Source organism: Myiozetetes cayanensis, unplaced genomic scaffold (genome assembly GCF_022539395.1).
Source record: "Myiozetetes cayanensis isolate MyiCay16 unplaced genomic scaffold, myiCay2020 scf7, whole genome shotgun sequence".
Taxonomy (NCBI): domain Eukaryota; kingdom Metazoa; phylum Chordata; class Aves; order Passeriformes; family Tyrannidae; genus Myiozetetes; species Myiozetetes cayanensis.
Genome location: NW_026087964.1, coordinates 39,114,838 through 39,134,143, shown reverse-complemented (window position 1 = coordinate 39,134,143; position 19,306 = coordinate 39,114,838). Strand labels below are relative to the sequence as shown.

The 19,306-nt window shown below is 36.2% G+C and overlaps 2 long non-coding RNA genes across 2 annotated transcripts in view; one reads left to right on the top strand and one right to left on the bottom strand.

The window, feature by feature from the left end:
- Positions 1 to 876: 876 nt before the first annotated feature.
- The window catches only part of LOC126652100 (uncharacterized), an 89,542-nt gene continuing 71,112 nt past the window's right edge, over positions 877 to 19,306 (bottom strand). The window contains exon 3 of the long non-coding RNA XR_007631873.1: positions 877 to 1,674. This is a non-coding gene — a long non-coding RNA (uncharacterized LOC126652100). The remainder of the gene's footprint in view (positions 1,675 to 19,306) is intronic.
- LOC126652101 (uncharacterized) lies at positions 10,397 to 18,491 on the top strand. The gene is made up of 3 exons (XR_007631874.1): positions 10,397 to 10,511; positions 15,514 to 15,594; positions 18,369 to 18,491. It is a non-coding gene; the product is annotated as an uncharacterized LOC126652101 (long non-coding RNA).

The window sequence follows — 19,306 nt, the reverse complement described above, 5'->3', positions numbered from 1 at the left end:
TGCAGGGAGACACAGCTGAAAACAGACGTGGCCATCAAATCTGCATGTTGTTCAGGTCTCCTATACAAAACCCTCAGTTATGCTAGCACATAACTTGTATCATAGTGGCATTTTCCCAACAGAACCTTAATGCAAGATCAGGAAGACACGATTATGTGTTGCTGCTTTATGTGGTAAGTGAATGTTATAGGACAAAAAAAAAATTTATGTGTTCTTATCCTAGGTCTTCATGTGTTGAATGTAAAGCTAATTGTGATCTGAACTAAACTCAAAAATAGCTTTATTTATAGTAATATTGACCTGGAAGAGAGGTGATGAACACTATAACATTTGTGGTGACAATACTGTCTTAAAACTATACGACTTTATAAAAAGCTTCTATTGAAATAGTCACTCAAAATGTCTTAAAGGAGATGCATGGGAAAGAACAGAAGGGTAAAACACAGGTGAAGGGAAGAAAAACAGATTAAATAATGAATGAAGATAAAGTTTAAATCAGGGGAAACTAATAAGCTGACACTTGTCCAAACCTGAAAAATACCAGTAATCTTCCATCATTTAGGAATGATAACTAGTCAGTTATTTTATTAAATAACATGTTAATGTGCAAGGAAGAGGCACTACATTTAGAATTTATATAATGAGACAACTTAAGTTTATACAATGAGACAGAATGTCCACTGAGGTCAAAAGCATAAATACTATGTTTGTTCCTTACCACAGGTGAATAAATCAGTTTAATACTAAAACTTATTATGTATTTTGTTCAAGGACATAATAACACCACAGAGGGGTTGATCAGCTGATAATTCACATTTTAATAGAGGTAATGGCTTTTATTTATTTATTTAAACTTTAGATTACTAAATTACCTGCTTTCTCTAACATAGCAAAGTTTAATGTACAAATCCCATGCAGATTAAAATTCAGTAAATATAGTATTGCTTTTCATTCTAAGAACAAAATAAAAAATTAGGTTAAGGAAAGGTCAGAGAACCAAAAATCTGCACAAACCAGAGGTTTCAGTAAAGAAGGTTTATGCATAAATAATGCATGTCTTTTTATACATGCTGCATCTGATATACAAAGACATTTTTTCCACTGAGTTAAAAATGAGCAAAGGTATCCTCAGAGGAAGATCAGCAAAATAAACTGTTCGGGAAGTATTTTCTATCATGCCTATTAGAGTTTTTGAAAGCTACTCTGTTAGAGAAAATTCTTTCTACTCAGTTTGCTCTGCAAGGATGCTTTAGTGGAGATGAAGTGGCCCTTGCTGAGGGATAGGCCTTTGAGGGTCCTTTGGCATCTGCCTGTCAAGCAGCTGTATAATCAAATTCATTATATCTCCATATTTCTCCACTCAGAGATAGTATCAGCTTGATCCATTTCCCAGGGGACATCATGGCTATTAGGGATATTTCAGCAAGGTCCTTCCAATGCTTCCTCTCAGGCACCAGCTGAAGTATGACCACACATGGCCTGTGAATGTACCACATGGCTCAGATTTTAGGAACCTGCTTGCCTCAAATGGTTCCTTCTCAGGTCCTTATAGCCCAAAGTTGAGGGATGTGTGAAGGGTGAATCCTTGTTCTTATCTCTGGTGGCCTTCAGGTTCTCCATACTCTTCCTCTGAGGCATACTGGATCAGTCTCAAATCACTTGCACCATGGTATCCTGTGGGCATTAAAAGTGAGGGCTTTATGTGAGACTAGAGCTGAACATACCCACACAATGAGTGGGAGGAGGAAGGCTGAGCCAGAAGGATGTGTGCCTTGTTGCACCAAAGGTCTACTTTTTCCAGTTTTTCTTGCCCATCCATCTCATTCTGAGGAATACTCATGTCCAAAAGAAATAACACGCTGAGCAAGAGCAACTTTGGGATGTGCCTGAGGTCAAGGGCTGTATCTGCTTGCAGAGTCTGCCGAGGGAAAAGTCTAGGTTCTCCTGAATCAAATGCTGGTCCTCCCAGCTCATGGATGATATGACCTTAAGCTTTAGTGCTAATCTGCTAAGCAGGTTTTAGTCATGTGGAAACCCCAGAATCAGTATTTGCCTGTGGAAATGCTGAATCAGAGGTCCAGGTACTAGAGTACACTACTTACAATGATACACATGCTGATTTACAAAAGGCAGAAGACCACGATCTGTGGGATGTTTTTTCCTGTTGCTGTGTTTACATGTGAAAACTTTTGTGTGTGTGTGTCCCACTGACACTCCTCTGCTCTAAGAAAGATCAGACAGGACAGATATTCTTACTGCTCTTCTTCCCCAGGTGCCTGGGTGCCCTCAAAGGCCAGACACTTTGGACATGCAGGCACTGTCACTCCAGTGGTGCCTCCAGCAATGTAGTGTAGTTGTATGAACTTTTTGGAAAAAGAAAAGGGTAGAACATGGACTTTGCAGGAAAAAAAGTCACTAATGAGTTACTCTAAGAAGGGGAAGATGTCTTTGCCCCCTGACACCTACAAAAGCTGTAAATATGTAGGAGCAGAAGGATTGAGAACATACAGAAGATTGCATGGTAGAGAATGAGTTCTGCCTGGTCTCTTTCAAGATCGTGGTCTGAATTATCAATATTATTATTTGCACTTGTATGAGTTTTGTATTTGTTCTTTCCAGTACATATGGTAAAGCTATTCCTTCAGAATTCCTGTGCTCCATAACCAAACTCAGGAGGAAGATTTGGACTTCTTCTATCTCGGGGGTCACTTTCTGTGTGCCAGGCAAAGTACCCTCTATGGGATGAATTAAGTATCAACTTCGTGCATGTAAGACAAACCTCAGGGAATTTATTTCTTCCCTTATCCAGTTTTTATTTGCCCAGGAAACAATCTATCCCAAAAACTTAAGTCACAGTAGAAACACACAGTCCTCTCTGCTGCTCAAACTGTGTAGTCCTCTTGCTTTCTAGACAATCAGTATGTTGAAGCAAAAATGATGTGTGCAGGGACTTTCTGGAGTTCTGAAACAGGAACAAAATTCAAGTTCAGCCATGGCAATGCATGGGTTTGAAGGACCACTGCTCAGGCTAATTGCTCTACCAAGTATTTTGTGGTTTTTTTCAAAACATTCATACAAGCTCTTTCACTAAAGACCAATAGTTATTTCAGCCTGATTCTATACGCAGTCCAGCTATTTCTGCATTTTGACCAATCTCCTTATATCACAGGTAGGTTTTTTAAATCATGAAGCCAGTCAGCTTATGACAAAGGCATTACCACACCACTATGAAGTGACTGACCTGAGTCTGCAAGCATAAATTTGAAACATCACTACAAGAACTTTCCAATCCCTTCCTTCTTTATTCATTCCTGAAATGGAGTGACTGGGCAAAGTAATAAACTCTGTGTTTTATTTGTCAGATTGATTTAACTATCTATTAATTTAACTATTATTTAGAAAAAAACCCCATTGTTTAGCCTAACCATGCTATTTTCGATGCATTACTTTTCAGTGTAAGGTCTTTTCAGTAATTAATCTTTCATAGTTTCTTGGAAATCAATTTTCTGTATCAAACTATTCTTTTCTTTAGTTGTGCATGAAACCCATTCAAAGTCTGTTAACCCATATTGACTGCTTCCATTAAATAATATTGAACAGTTCAAAGATTAACAAATGTTGACTTCCCTAAATTTTATGATCCCCCATGATTTCTGAAAATACACTACACGCAGCTAAAGTTTTACCTGAATGAAAATGGTTAGAACGTAACCCCCAACTGTTCCTGGGCTTGCCATGATGAAATAACTCATGTTCAAATAGAAAAAGGACTGTATCTGATGACCTTGTCTTTTAAGAACCCAAATAGGAAGAGGACTCCAGATGCTCTTAATATCAAAGGTCATATCTTGTTAAAACAAAAGTCTGCTGCATCTCATGTAGATCAAGCTAGCTAGGCAGTGACAAACACATAGGTTTATACTGAATCAAAATTGGTGTCTTATTTTCTAAAAAAAAAAATGGAAATGGACTAGTTGTTATAAGAAATTTAAGAACTGTTCATGTTACAGTGCAAACAGTTATAGCTAGAATGTGTGAGAACTCTGAGTCTTAACAGCAATTTTACTGTCTGAAAAACCACTGGAACCTTTCTCTCTTGCTCTTCCATCCTGTAAGGTGGAAGTGGTATTCAACCCACACTTACTCTAATAAGTGTTATGATAGAAAGTAAAAATATGTGAGGTATTTGCAAATGCTATTACAACTTAAGTACTGTTATGCATTATTACCATATGATTCATTAATCCTCTAATGGATAACTTGCTTCCCACTTGCACACTGTAACCTACTACAAGGATATATCATGACCAGATGACATTAATTTTTAAAGCTTTATCTTGAGTATTAAATCAAATAATTTATTGTAGACGCATCCTGTGAGTCACTAGCTCTCCTGGAAACATTTCTAGTTCAGCTGGAGCTCTGAAATAAAATTTCATTCATGTCACTGAACCAACCGGATAAGACTTCAACTCAGAACTAAGTGAAATTAACTCTATATTCTCAAAAACATTCTCATTTGACTTTGAACAATTACAACTGTACTCTAAAAGCATCTCAACTATCCAGTATATAAATAGAATCACTCATGCTTCTAATTTTGGTTTCTCAAAGACCCTTATGAAGCTCTGCATTATGGTTAAAGAATGTGAAGAGATAGCTGTAGACACTGCCTCTGGGGGAAAAAAGATAAATTTTAAAAACCGAGAACTTAACTTGAGGCTTTACATTTTTTACCATATTTTTACTACAGTTTCTTGATATACATGTTAAGAAGCATGCAAGAGTATGAAACTGTGGTACTAATATTATACATATGAAAAAGCCTCTCAGCCACTCAACTTCATGCATGTATTAAACCCTTTATTGAACATGATATATTTCAAGTTATTTTTCCATTTGATTTTTCTACTTTGATGCGTTTGTTACATTTTTCTGCTGTCGAATTTGTGGGTCACTTCTGTAAAGTGCTGAAGACACTGAATGGTCATTATAGTCAGTAAAAGCAGGGCCTGTGTTTGTCCTGTGGGACCAAGTCTTTGAGTATCAATAACCCAACCATCTGATTATAAAATGGGTAAATATTAATAATATTCATAAATCTCAACCCTTCAGAAAACTTGCTCTTAGCCTCTTTACATCCTCAGGTTGCAATCCTGTGTGGTTGCCAGGTGCTATATTCAGGGTGCAAAACTCCTCCAAACCTCAGGCTGTTGATCATAAATCTCATGATGCTTATCCTAACCTCAGGAAACTAATTAGGATAAATAGACATCTAAGCTAATATAATATGGGAGCTTCTTTACCAAGCATGCTCAGAGGACCTGTAACTTTTTTCTGTTCTATTCTCTCCTTGCTTCATGGGTTAAATTATGCATAAAATTATGCATAAAAGCCAGAACATATATACTTTGCAAATTCTGTTGAGAAGTCAACACATATTTTACTAAAGGGAAAGTAAAAATACTGATTGTGATTTCATCAGAAGGTTCCTAATGTTTGACTCCAGATCTAAAATGCAAATAGGTTGAGGAGTATTTGGGGGGAGAAAAATGATGTGTAGATGTAAAATATGACTGATCAAGGTTGCAGGTAGATCCACTAGGGAGAATAAATGATGTAACCCTGTTGCTAACATTTCAGTTCTTCACTGAAAATGTGAATCTTTAACAGTGAAAAACAAACAAACAAAAATAGCTTGTTGTTGGTGCAGGCTGACATGAAAGAAATTGCTCCTTTTCACTGCTAAAAGCATTTGCATCTCAGTGCACACAAACCATTCTGTTTTCCAATGCCCTCTAGTGCTAATTGAAGATTTTATTACTAACTGAATATGCAGGAAATGCCTCCCAGGAACCCAGAGTCCTGAAAAGAATGAAGTTTCTTGCTAACTTGTTACTTAGAGCAAGCATTTGGCCTTCATTAGTAAGAACATGTCCTCCTCAAGTTAGCTGAATTAATACTGCTTAGATTTAAAGATGACTCAGAAAGAGTGGGAGTAATTCCACACATTCAGATTAAAAATGTATTGATGGAGCAAAATTGTATGCTGTAGATAGAAATCCGTAGGAAAGATTTTGCGAAGACATGAAAATTAATATTAACACCTAACTTTTTTTACTGGCTCCTTATTCTTGTCTTTTCTGGCAATCTAATTTTCAAAATTGGTTTATTATGGCTAATATAAAAAAAATTACATCTGTTGAAATCACCTGTATTGGGTAACATAATCATCACAATAGGAAAAAATGAAAAAAACACATTTAACTTATGCAGGGTTTGTAGATGGGCAGGACAGATTGTATTGCTTGAATAGTTGCTACTCAAACCAATGACTTCTAGAAAACAAATTAATTCATTCTCATATTACTCTAAACCACAAGTGTCTCCCTATCCCCAAGAATAAACTAATCAGACTATACATTTTAATACCAAATACACAACATAATTTAGAAACTAGCAAGATATGGAACTGATCTTCTTTTTCAAGTTAAAAAATAAAAATTCTTATTAAAAATGCATCTTTGGGTTTGCAGTTTCAAAATGTTTCTGAAATACAGAGGGTACCTCAAAAGCTGAAAAGCAGAAAATGCATTTGTGAGGAAAGTTATGCAAAACAAATATAAGGAAATACATGGATGGAGGATAAAAGAATCACTGTTGGGGTGGTGAAAAATCCTAAGTGTCTTATTCACCAAGTGTGTGGGTGCACTAAGGCATGGAGAGCTTTTTTCAAAACTGCTGCTGAAAATCGTGGCAGCAGACTGAAGAACGAAGTGGTATTAGGTTACACTTTGCATTTTATATAACACTTCCAGGTTTTCAAACTACATGCAGTTATTGATGAATAAAGCTTCACAAACCCATTCTTGTAAATAGTTTAAGTATCCCCTTTGTATTGGAGAGGGAAAAAAAAAAGATGTGAAAAATGACATTACTTGAGTCACTGAATCTATCACAAAGTTGGAAACAATATAGGTCTCTTACCTCAGTTATGTGGGTAAAAGAAAAGGGTGATGTGTTTCCACAAGTCAACAGCTAGAAATGGACTTTTAAATTAATCTTAAAGAATTGTTATTTAAAAAGGCTGAATAGAAATATGTTTCTCTTCGCTATTGCTATGGTTTCACTACATTATTGTCTGTGAAATTTTCTTTTGCTGATGCAAATAACACTCCTGAGAAGCTCGTATTAGTGACTGTTTCCAGTCTTTACTGGGGTAAGTAAACCAGGGAGGGTTTTGTTTATTTAATTACTGCTGAGAGCTGAAGACTGCCAGTACTGGGTTTTCTGCTGGCACTGTGGTGTGCTCCTGGGCATGCTCACAGTGCTGCTCAAGTTGCAGTAGTACTTGATTGTTCAGAGTCTCTGACTGGACAATGTGCTATCACCGTTCATCAAGACTGTTGGCCTTTGAAAAGAGCTCTGCATAATAAGTACGTTCCTGGATTATTAAATTATTGTATTTTGCCATTCCGTTTGGTATAGGTATGAGATGTGCATATGACCTTAGATCACTTGAATAAGTCTTGAGTTCTTACCTGTTTAATCTTCTTTTCACTAAGCACAAGACTGCTGTGTCGTCATTTCTGTTCAAGAAAATGCATTCTGGTTTCAGAGCTTCATCCCTTAACAGCAAAAGCAAAAGACTACAACATTAATGGTCTCTGTCTTGCTGCTGAAAGTTATATGCATTGGTGGGAAATTGGACTGATCAATGTGATAATACAGATTTTAAAAAGCTTCTGTGCCCAAGTATTTAATTTAGCCTTCTGATGCCTGAACCCAACAGACTGTACCAATTTCCTTTGAATTTCTTACATTCTATTACTTCTATGTGACTTCAGCCTGCTTTCATGGAACAGTGAATTGATTTTGCTCTTCTAAAGAAGTAGTCTTAAATAGTGGCAGTCATCTTATCAAGCATTTTACATAAAGGTTTTTCAGACTTCGTTAATTTAAATTCACATTAGAGGCCTTCAGAGCATGTTCAGTAGTAATTTTTTTCAATTGCTTTTGCATTGTGTTTATTTCCCCTAAAAAATACCCTCAAGCAGAGCTGTGTTCCTGACACATTTCAAATTTCAACTCTTGGGCTTTGGCCTGTCTTCCCATATATATCCTGTTGGTTTTGCTGTTGCCTGTCACCTTGTGCTTAGGCCAAACTGAAGATAATGAAGTTCTAAATAAATCCTTGGCTCTGGGCTTTTAAGGGAAGAGGAGACGGGTTGTGATGTGCAGGAATGAGGAAAGAGGCTGGTTTGATCTGGCTTTCTCTTTTGCAGAGAGGACAGCGTAGCTTTTGAAAGTGTTGTCTTTTGGAATGTTGTCTTTTTAGTTTAACCTTCTATTTATTTGAACCAAATAGTCTTGATTTGGTATGGACCAGGTTTCTTGTACACAGAGCTGCATCTAAACAGGATTGTCAGAAGCAGAAATGAAGATAGAGACAACAATGTAATCTGGTGAAAGGTAGTAACGTAGCTTACAATGAAAAAAGTGTAATTTGTACAGTGTGGAAATTGCTTCAAACTTCTGAACAGGAAATGCTCAGACTTTTTTCTCTGTCACAAATAATTTTTAGGCAAATAATAAGCATGGACATTCTGGTAGAACAGTTCACTATTAAAAACTGCAGTTGAAAATGGAGCTATAATGGAAAAATTTCTGTTTGAAGTCCTAATATGGGTGAAGATAACAAAGTATTAAAGAGATGTTCATTTTCAGACAGCTTGTGAACAGAATTAGTATGCCTGGTCATTTTGGTACAAGTTCAATGCACTGATTACTAAAATGTTTTAACATGGCAGCCTAGTAAGTTGACTAAAAAGCACTGATTTCAATATAAAGCCACAATGCAGCAGCTCTTAAAAATTTAATTGTAATTTTTTCCCCATTTGATAATGATGTTATAGTGAATATATATTACGTCTTCCTGGAAATGCTCATGTAGTGCTGAAAAGTGAAGTATAGACTTATTCTGCATGACTGATATATATTATTTATAAAGTCTAGTTTAGAATATTCTGAACCTGAGGATTAAGCTATTTCTCTGCTTCTACATCTGTTGTTTATGGGCTACTGACCTTGAAAATATCATGTCATAAAAGACAACACAACACTTTATATAAGTTGATAGACAGACAAATAGATGGGTTTCTATTAATAGGCTGATTGCTGTGACTGAAAAATTTAGTTATGCAAATGAACAATCTTTTCCTCTGTGCTGAATAAATTATTAAGGAAGAAGAACAGAGACTGAGACATAAATTTTCAGGAGAGGTATAACTTAGTGTTTCCTGATCCTTGGTGTGACTCTGTCCTCCCGAAGCCATGTCCATCCCAGTCGTTGGCTGTGAGATTCTCAGACTGGCCTGTGCCCAGCTCTAGAAGTCAGGGGAGTTTCACTCCTGCTCCTTGCTTCTGAGAGGCTCAGTACCCTGGAAAGCCTCCTGAAGGGTTTCTTTAAAATGAAGCACCACAAATTCTATCCACTGTACATTTTGAGACAGCATTTAAAGTCGATGAGGAAAAATAATCTGGCAGTCTTAGTTAGTTAGGGGTTAAATGAATCAAAGCCAAGCCTGGCTTGCTGGGCTGCTGCTAGGCAACAAGTAACTTTCTGCATTCAGAAATTCCCCTCTAATTGATTCTTGACACCATTCCCCATTGGTTTGTATAAATAGAGAGCTGTTTCTGAGGGGTGGAAAAAAAGCTTGGGTGTGGGGAGCACCTGGCGCTGGCAGGTGGGGCAAACTTGCAGAGAGTCACTTTCCATCGAGGAAGGGTTTTACTCGCTTTAGGGGATGGCAGCCACTTAGAATTCATATTTAATAAAGCAATATCGAATTTATGGAGCAAAGAAATCTACATGAGCCACATGAAATACTGCAGTATATTGCCCTTGAATATTTGTCCACCAAACACATGCCTTTTGCATCCACTTGCTCCTTGCTTTTATGTAAGTGACTGACAAAGGAAAAGGAACTAGCCTTCTTTCCATGGTTTACATTTGGCAGGCTGGTATACTTAGTGTCAACAGGGTATCCCTCCATGTTGAAGCTTCAAAGGACACAGAGAGGGGAACTGGAGCAGGGATTTACATGGGTTAGAGATACAGGGAGAGTTAGGCTAATGGAAAGGAAGGCAAAGCTTGCCCAAAGGAGAAAAGCAAGCCCAGCAAGTGTTTGAGTCTTAAAATCCTCTTTTATTGATGGTTTACTTCTGGAATCTTTATTATACTGGCTCTATGCTTAACCCTGATAAGGTTTTACCCTCACCACCAGCTGCAAGACTCAGGCACTTTAAAGATTGCTTCATGAATTAAACTATTGTTCCTTATAAATAAATCTGATTTTTTTTATTTTTATTTCTCATACATTATTTATTTCCTAGCTCTGTCTTCTGCCGCTGCAGAGAAATGAAAGGCAGAGGAGGAGTACAGAAAGGAAGAACATGAAAATGAGATGTTTCAAGGATGATGGGAAGAACATGATTGTTTTTTGACAATGGTAAAAAATCCCTTTCGAGATATGGAGGTAATTGACAGATGCTATATGTCTATATCCAGCATGCACCTGCTAAAATCTGTGATATTTTTACTCTAGTTCCTTTCTGGCATGATAGAAAAACACGCATTATTATGTTTTTTCTATATGTTTTCATATTTTCTTATAGATATTGGGGGGTATTTCTTTCTTCTTTGGCATCCTCTGTGAAATGTTGTGTTGCAATAATGCTGATGTTGAGCTGCTCAGGTGATATGTCTCCCTAAGCAGTTGGAGGGTGGGGTGTGAAAGGATACTATTTTTCAGATGTATATCACTTCTGAAGCATATTGAATGATAACAGTCAACACTGGATTTTGTCATTCATTTCATTTGGCCAGTACCTTCCAAGAGGGTTTCATTTTTTTGTTCAGAAACTTGTATTTAATTGCTAATAACCACATTCATCCCCTCACTAGATGGTATAGAACTGTTGCTAGTGAGCACTACCACATTTTTTACAGTTTCACTTATAAATCAGTAGCTATTTCCTGCATATTTACATTGGAAAGACTGCATTAATATATTTTGACGTACTTTCTAAATATGCAGTTACTGCATTTTTTTATATCTAATTACCTCTCACTACTTTGCCTTCTTTCATTAACAGTGACAAAATCTATTTAAAGAGCAAATAAAAATTTCCTTTTTTATTAGTATTGTAGGTTGTCTGTCTAAGCTGCAGTATAGAAGAAACAGGAGATCTGACTAATGTACATTCATTTATAAGTAAGTGTATCCTGATACACTTACCCTTTTTAAAACAGAAAAGCATTATGAAAGTATTTAGGAAAATTTAAATCCTGACCTCTGTTGTTTGCAATTCCTTGTGGAACAGCAAAAGTGAAATGCATAACCCAAGAGAGCAATATGGAAATAAAAGAAAAATCAAAGTGACATATTTATTTCTTTTTCCTTTTAAATTACATTTAGTTCTCTTGATGCAAAATAGTTATGCTGCCATTTCATACAGGCTTCCAAGAACAGCTGAAAAAGCGCTACCAAAACCACTTCCTTTTTCAGATTTAGACTCAGTTTATCTCCAAAGTTATATAATAACATATATTTCATATAATCTAATTTATACCACCTAGTAATTAAAAAATGCCTACCAGCTGGATCAGTGTTCTTAACCGAACTTTTTGCACATATCAGCACTGCTAGATTGGGCCTGAGCTCTTCATTATTTCTAAATATTTAGGATTCACTGTACAGCACTTGCTTATCTGGATTGTAATGCAAATAACTTTTTGCAGAGACCACGTGACAAAAAGCCAGTGGGCTGCTGACTCCCTCATAGGAATTCTGAGAAACCCTTCAGGGAGATCCAAAGATTCATCTCTAGCGTAATTACAGGGATTCCTAAGAGAGTTCACATGTGAGACCAATTAGTCACAGAGTTTGCTTTCCCATTGCAATATTTTTCTGTCTCATCTCTGGAATTCTTTGCCACTTCTGCAATATCTTTTCAGTCTTTAGAACCTACTTTACAAACCACAACATGGAAATGAATTCAACATTAGGTAAAAGTAGTTAAAGCTTACACAGTAGATGAACACGAATATCAAAATCGCTCCCAAAGAGCCAAAGAACATCTACACATGCTTAAAAAAATATTTTAATCTTGGATAATCTTTGGCAAGACTAACTAAGGAGGACACAGCCATTGTTGCCAGTTTACCTTGTTTTACTAAAGAAAACATAAGGTAATTGGTCTATCAATTTTCTCTAATCATTCTGTATTGTGAAATATTGTTTCTGTTAAAGGAATAACTATTCATTTTATTGTTATTACTAAAATATTGGTGCACTACAGTAAAAATAAAAAGTTAAGTGATGATTTAAATGTACCAGGGAAGTTATTAGCTCTCCATCTGTAACAAAACTTATATAGTAATTAATTGTAATGATGACTTTGAGTAACCTCAGTTTAACGAAGGAATTGTGACCATCCGCATTTGGAATTCTTACAATCGATAATAATATCTACTGGGGTCTAACACCATTATTTATGACTGCTTTCTGGCAAAGCAGTTACTCAGTTTTCCAAGCCAAATTGCAATAAAAAATTCTGGCAGCAAACAAAGAAGTTCTTAAAAAAATATGTATGTGAAATAAATAAGATTTCAGTCTTTTAGGCATTATCAAAAAGAAAAGCTGAATCAAGTCTCACACTGTGATTTCTGTTAAAGTTTTTATGCTGTCACTTGGTCTTTTGGATTTTGGTCCTAAGGTAAAGAAGGTAAGGTGCTAATGTATAAACAGCCTCCCCCTACTTTAGACGAAGATAGTCTAAGCTAATAATTTTCTTAATTTCTACAACTTCTCATTTCATTGCTGTTGAAGAGGCTTTGTTTGATATATAAGACTACAGTCTATATTTTTGTGATCCCTCACCAATTTGCTGAAGAAGAGCAGGGACTTCACTTTCAAATTCAGCCTTACCTTGGTGCTATCAGTCTCAGAAGCATTACTGGTAGTGTCCTCAGGAGCACCCTCAGGCAGCTTCACCTCATGCCTTGTTGTGCTATCCATGAAGTACACGTTTCCTTGTGACCTGGCACTCCCCACACCAGGGAACAGTCAGGACAGGTATATCTGGGCCAGCTGTTCCCAAAAGACCCCCTATGAGGGTTTGACAACTGGGTAGGGAATATGGACTCAGGGTGAGGGGAGCATCCAAGATGTGAAGTCAGACCTGCCTTTGTGCCCTTTTCAGCTTAAGTCTGGAAGAATCAGGGAGGGCGTGCACTATGCTAGGTGCATTAATGGCTGCAGAATAACTTTCAGCAAACATACTAGCCCTGTGGGCAACCAGGTTTGCCCCTATCTCCTTCTTCCAATTTCCCTCATTCTGTCAAGCTCATGGTTGCCATCATCTGTCTATGAGACCCTTGCCAAAAGCCCAGAATCCTCACAGCTACACAGATGAAACTGAGTACAGTAAAGAAGGACTAGATAAATATTTTATGCTTGCTGCAATGTGATTTTTGAGCAAAAATAATTTCACAAAAGCAAGAGAAGAATGACTCAGCAACTGATTTTATAATAATTTTTGGAGATTTCACAAAACTATCTGTTATTGGCATGAGTATGATCATTTCAGTATCGTATCCAGCATAGTAAGGAGGTATTTGAGATAAAGTCCCTGGGTGTTTTAGAAATCTCAGGGACAGACAGAAGGATTCGCATAATAACAGATCAACCACTAAAGATTCCTGGAAATTTAGTGCATGTGGAGTACAGAAAAAATTTACCATAATATACTGTCAAACCAATACCTGTAATTTTCCAGGCTCCAGTAAAAGGAATGACACAGAACACATTGTGTAAGCCTAATCAAACTCCTCATGGACAGCAAGTTCCTTAGCCTGTCCACCCTTTTCTCAACTCTGTTATAATTTCCCTTGTCTGTTAAATAAGAAAGAACCCTTAAAGGAGTAATGTTGGTGGTCACTATAGAAAGCACACTAAGATGAGCAGAGAGTCTTAGAATAGATGGAGCTGTGCAAAACCGAAGGTGCTCACAGTAGGAAAAACAGGCACAACTAAGCGGAAGGAGGAAATTAGGCAGAAAGAGGAGCTTGCTCCTTGAAAGTTTAAAAATTGAGTTTCATTTTACCCAGGACGGTGATTGGCTAGTTTGGGGTGGGAGAGTTGTTTTTAAAAGTGTGAAATTCCATATTTGTAGCAGAATTTCCAGGCCATTAAGAAGTACTCATTAGTTGTGTTTCCTACCACTGTGTAATTGTAAGAAGTTATCAATCAAAATGTGTGGGAGATGAAATATCTTTGATGACAATGTCCCTTGCTAAAGAAAAAATTGCCTTTGCCTTGTCCACTAATCATCTGCCAAAATGTAGTTTGCATTGGAAATTTTTCATTTTTATGCTAATGCTAATTGACAGTAATGGAGATTTCAGCACTGGGACCTATATTAGCACCTCAGGAGAAATTCAGAATTGTCCGTCTTGGAGCTGGAAGAATGTACAAAGTATTATTTTTAAGGAACAAGGTTATGATTTGGCAATTTTTACATAGAAGTAAAACTACCCACATACAGTACAAAATTATCTAAAACTACATGGAATGCTGGAAATAAAATCAAACCTTAGTGCTTTAGTCTGCTCATTTCTACCATGCCTCATGAAGTCTGTAGAACTAGAATAATGTAGAACCATCTTGAAATATAATCACTATTGTATTAAGAAGTAAATACAATTAATAGTTTAGGAACAAATAAATTGGTTTAATAAAAAATAACTAAATGAAATTTTTTTCTCTGCATACCACTATGATGTAAGAAATATACTTGACATATAGACATAGAATATGCAGGGAGAATCACAAAATTAGGCCATCTTTTGTAGTGTTCACATTTTAGAAGGAAAAACATGTTGATAAGGTCAAAAAGCAAAGGAAAAAACGTTTAGATTCCTTCAAAAATTTTCCACTGCTTTTTCACATTTGAGATATTCAAAGTTAGGAATGTCAAATGCACATTTAATGCAATATCTTGTCTCTAACAACAGCCATAGTGATGTCTAAGGACAACAAAATTTCAAACATGTGCAATATGATGATTCACAAGCATGAAAGTGATTTGCTTTCACTGCTTAGGGGTCAGTATATTCAAAAACCCCATTTTGTTCCTTGAATAAAATTGTTAAAGAAAACAGGTACCTTTTACAGCTATACATGAAAATTTTATATAATTCACAGCTTACTGTTGACATTCTCTTTTATTTCCATTATTGATGTTGAGAACTATTGAACTAAGAAACCAAGCAACAGCAAATATCTTTGTAATACTGAATGATATCAATATCACAGTTATCTGCTTTCCATAAATCTTGCTTGATTTTAATATAAATCAAAAGGATGATAAGTGTTTGTACTGAACAGAAGCAAGGGATACTTCGTGAAATGCATTGCTGCTACCAACATAGTTTTTCTCTTATTTTAGGCTGCTCTGCTCAGTGCACATCATCTCTACTGGCATTTGTATCCAGATAGTACTCCTGCTGTTGGCCTGATACCCAGACAGGTTTGTGTGGATAGCCTGCACACAGGGAAAAAAAACCTTCAAACTCTAAAGGCAGCTATGGATCAAAAAGAACCTCTCTGTATAGGCAAACAAATCCCTAATTCACATTCACGTCATGCCATGTGCTCGGCTGGATCTTTTTGTGATTTGAAGAGATTTTAAGAGATTTCTCACATAATTTTCTTATTACTTTGATACTATAACTCTATCTAATATGTGTTTATAGGTCTTGTCTCCCTTTGCTCAGCAAAGCTCCACCAACCTGCTAAGTCTGCAGTGGTGCTAAATCAATAATAAATATCCCTTAGAGTGAATGGAAGCAGAACAAGGTCTGCATGTTTTAATAGCTGTTACTCTTTTCGATAAGAAAATAGTATATTTCTTCATTTTCTACAGTTTTTTCTTCCATACATTTCTTTGAACCTTTTTCTATGATAATTCAGAAAAAGAACAGGAAAAATCAACATTTATCCAACAGTGGCAAGTCTTTAAGTGTATGGAAACAAGTATGAAGAGCAAAAAACCTATGCAATAAGTGGGTTATGTCTGTCAAATAGACCACTTTGTCATCATTATGTGCCACTTAATAATTCCTGGGTTTTTCTAAAATATATGGCTACCCAAATTATTAATAAATATATCTACATATGGATATGTGAAATCTAGGCCCTGTGGCTCCTGAAAGGATGATTTCCATTTCAGTTGTCAAATCCTAATGCTAGCATTAGTCCTTCATTTTATGGTAACATTTTTTAAATTGTTCTGAAAAAAACAATGAATTAGTAGCACAATTTCCACTTTGAAAGCATTCAATCCTCTTCTTGGAAAAAGCTTCTTCAAGGACTATTACAATGCTTAAGTGAGCAGTAGTATAATAATTAACTATACAAACCTAGTCTACATTATAGAGTTAATCAGTGATTATGAAAATATAAAGAGTTCTGTTAGATATCCACCAAAACAATAAATAATAGTAAACCATGTAAAATACACACAATGTTCTTTTTTTAATTATGTGAAAGCATATCCTCATGGAAATATAAACACATCACAACACAAAGTGTGTGATCATCAGTATTTCATATATTATATTTTGGTTTATATAAAGTGGGAAAAAAGAATAATTTCACTATTATGAATTGCTTTCATGACAGATGCTGTTCTTTGGAAATTTTATAAACATCTCTTTTCTCTATTTGCATAGCTATAGGATTTCATAAATTTTGAGTGGTTGAGTAATATCGTGAAGGCTTTCTGAGATTTGTGAGCATACTAGAATTGACCTGAGTACTAGAACCTGCCAAAGCACAGTATACTCTATGCACAACAAATATTTGCTGAGGAAGGCTTCTACCAGAATAGGAAAATTGAGATGTCTTTGTGGTATATCAGTCTGGAGTCATACAGAAGTGACACTTGAAGGATGTAGAGGAGATGACTGATAGGAATAACAATTTTGGCAAGGTTGATGCAAAGGAAGTGCCAAATAGCACAGATTAACTCCCACCTCAAAACAAATCTAAAAAACTTAACTCTGAAATTTGTGGTTTTTTCCTGGTCTTATCTTCAGACTTCATTTATTCTGGAGAAGCCCCTTGATTCTCTCCTGTAATGATGAAGGATAATTGCAAATGATCTTGAGCCAGGTTGTATCTGTCCATTATAGGAGGCATCTAATTTTGGTTGGAAGGTAGAAAAAGGTGCATGTTTTCTTTGTAGAAAATTTTTCTCACACATACCCTCACAAAATGTAATAATTACTCTACATGGACAGTATGTACTCAGATATTATCACTGAGCAGAACACTCCTGAAGTGAGTGCCAATAATTTCATTTATCACCTGAGATAGTGTTCCTTTATGCACCTAAGATTTCCATAAAGCAGAGGTAGAATTTGATTTGCACAACTTTCAGCTGTAAAATAGACAAATATTTGATATTCTCAGGGGTAGTTTTCAAAGACACTACAATGCTTGTCTGTGGTCCTCTATAAAAAATTCTACAGGTACTCTAAATGCATACAGATATAAGCTTGTGTTTTAGCTCAGGGTATCCTGACTTATGCAGAAAATGTTTTTTATTTCTGAAAGGGAAAAATTTGGAAATAAGATCCATCCATTTCTCTTTTCCTATCCATCTTCTTTAGGGACCTTTCAGTCCAACTCTTTTCTTTTTTTTCCATCTCTTCCCACCTTTCTGTCTCCTCAATTTTGTCTTTCTTTTTTCCTTCCTAAAGGTATCATCTTTTCCTTCCATCCTCCCATCCATTCTTCACCTTCCTATCTCCCTTTCCTTTCACCCTTCTTTCCTCCCTTTTTCCATTTCAGTTTCCATTTATTTTCTCTCCTTGTATTTCTTCTTTCCTTGTCTCTGTTCTTTCTCTTTACCCACTGTTTTTCCTCTTCTTTACTTTTTCTTTCTTGTTATTATTTTTTTTTTTTTACCCACTGCTTTTCGTAGAGGAAAACAGAACCCGAGTCTCAGATAAAGTTAGCGTAATTGAATACTCTTCACTAGTCTCAGTATTACTTTTTTTTTTGGCAAAAGAAAGACTGCATCATTGTGGTCAGAGATCCTCTGCATTGTTTTAATACTGATGCTATTAAGATATCATGTCTGGCATTGCCTATGAAGGTATTTTCAGATATTTTTTAAGAGAAAAACAAACGGGATCTCGGAACTGAAAATCCTTCTCTTTCATGCTTGTACCTGAGATAAGAAACAGAGGACTAAGGCCTGTGCCAGTTCATGCATCTGTTCTTGTGGTTTTGCAGCCCAACCATATTCTGAAGACAGTCTCAGTCATGACATATGAAAGTTCTGCCAGCATGCATCTGGGCAAGTATTATTTAAATAAAACTTTCGTAAAACACCAGAGAGGCCAAAGAAAGTCATCAAGTACTAAGCAATTTTTTTAAAAAGAGTTAAGTACTCCATTAATTCTTTATTGCGTATTCCTGGGTGCCCAATTGGAAAAATGTTGTCAATAACTTTTCCTTAGGGAGACAGAAAATAAAATTGCTTGGTACTTACTGCATGGATTTTGAATCAAAGCCTATTTCCACCTGTAGAAGTCCTGCCTTCTCAGAGAAAGTAAAATTCAGGCTTTAACAAAAAAATGCAGGAACCAGCAGGAGCTGAAATCCTGCCTGCCACATTGCAGCTATTGTCCACCCACTGCCTATGAGACTTAAGTATCAGCAAGGTCCTCTATCAACAAGGTCCTCTATCAGCAAGGTCCCCAAAGTTGGGCTGGGATTCTGTTTTTGACCAAGATGGTGTCACGTGGAATCTCTATGAACATGAAAAATATATTGCTGCTGCTGCCCACACTTCCTACAGAAACCCAAGGGACAGTGTTTTGACAGCATGTCTTGACATCTGGTATACAATACAGAAAATTATCTTAAAAGACACATTAAAAAACACATTCAGAATCAAAATTATGAAAATTTCATAGAATGAAGTACACCTGCTCCTTTCCCAGTATTACATTATTGCTTTTCAAAATTAACTAAAAAAAATCACTAAAAATATTTTCATAAAACTAAATCCTTTTACTCCTCCTTAAATATTTTGACATTCCAAATACAGACCTTACTCGAAAAAATTTGAGTCGTATTTTTATGAAGAATGGATGATCTGGAACTTCCAAAGACCATCTAGGAGCTGGTTCAATCTTCACTGCAGTTTACAGCCATCCTGAGTCTGC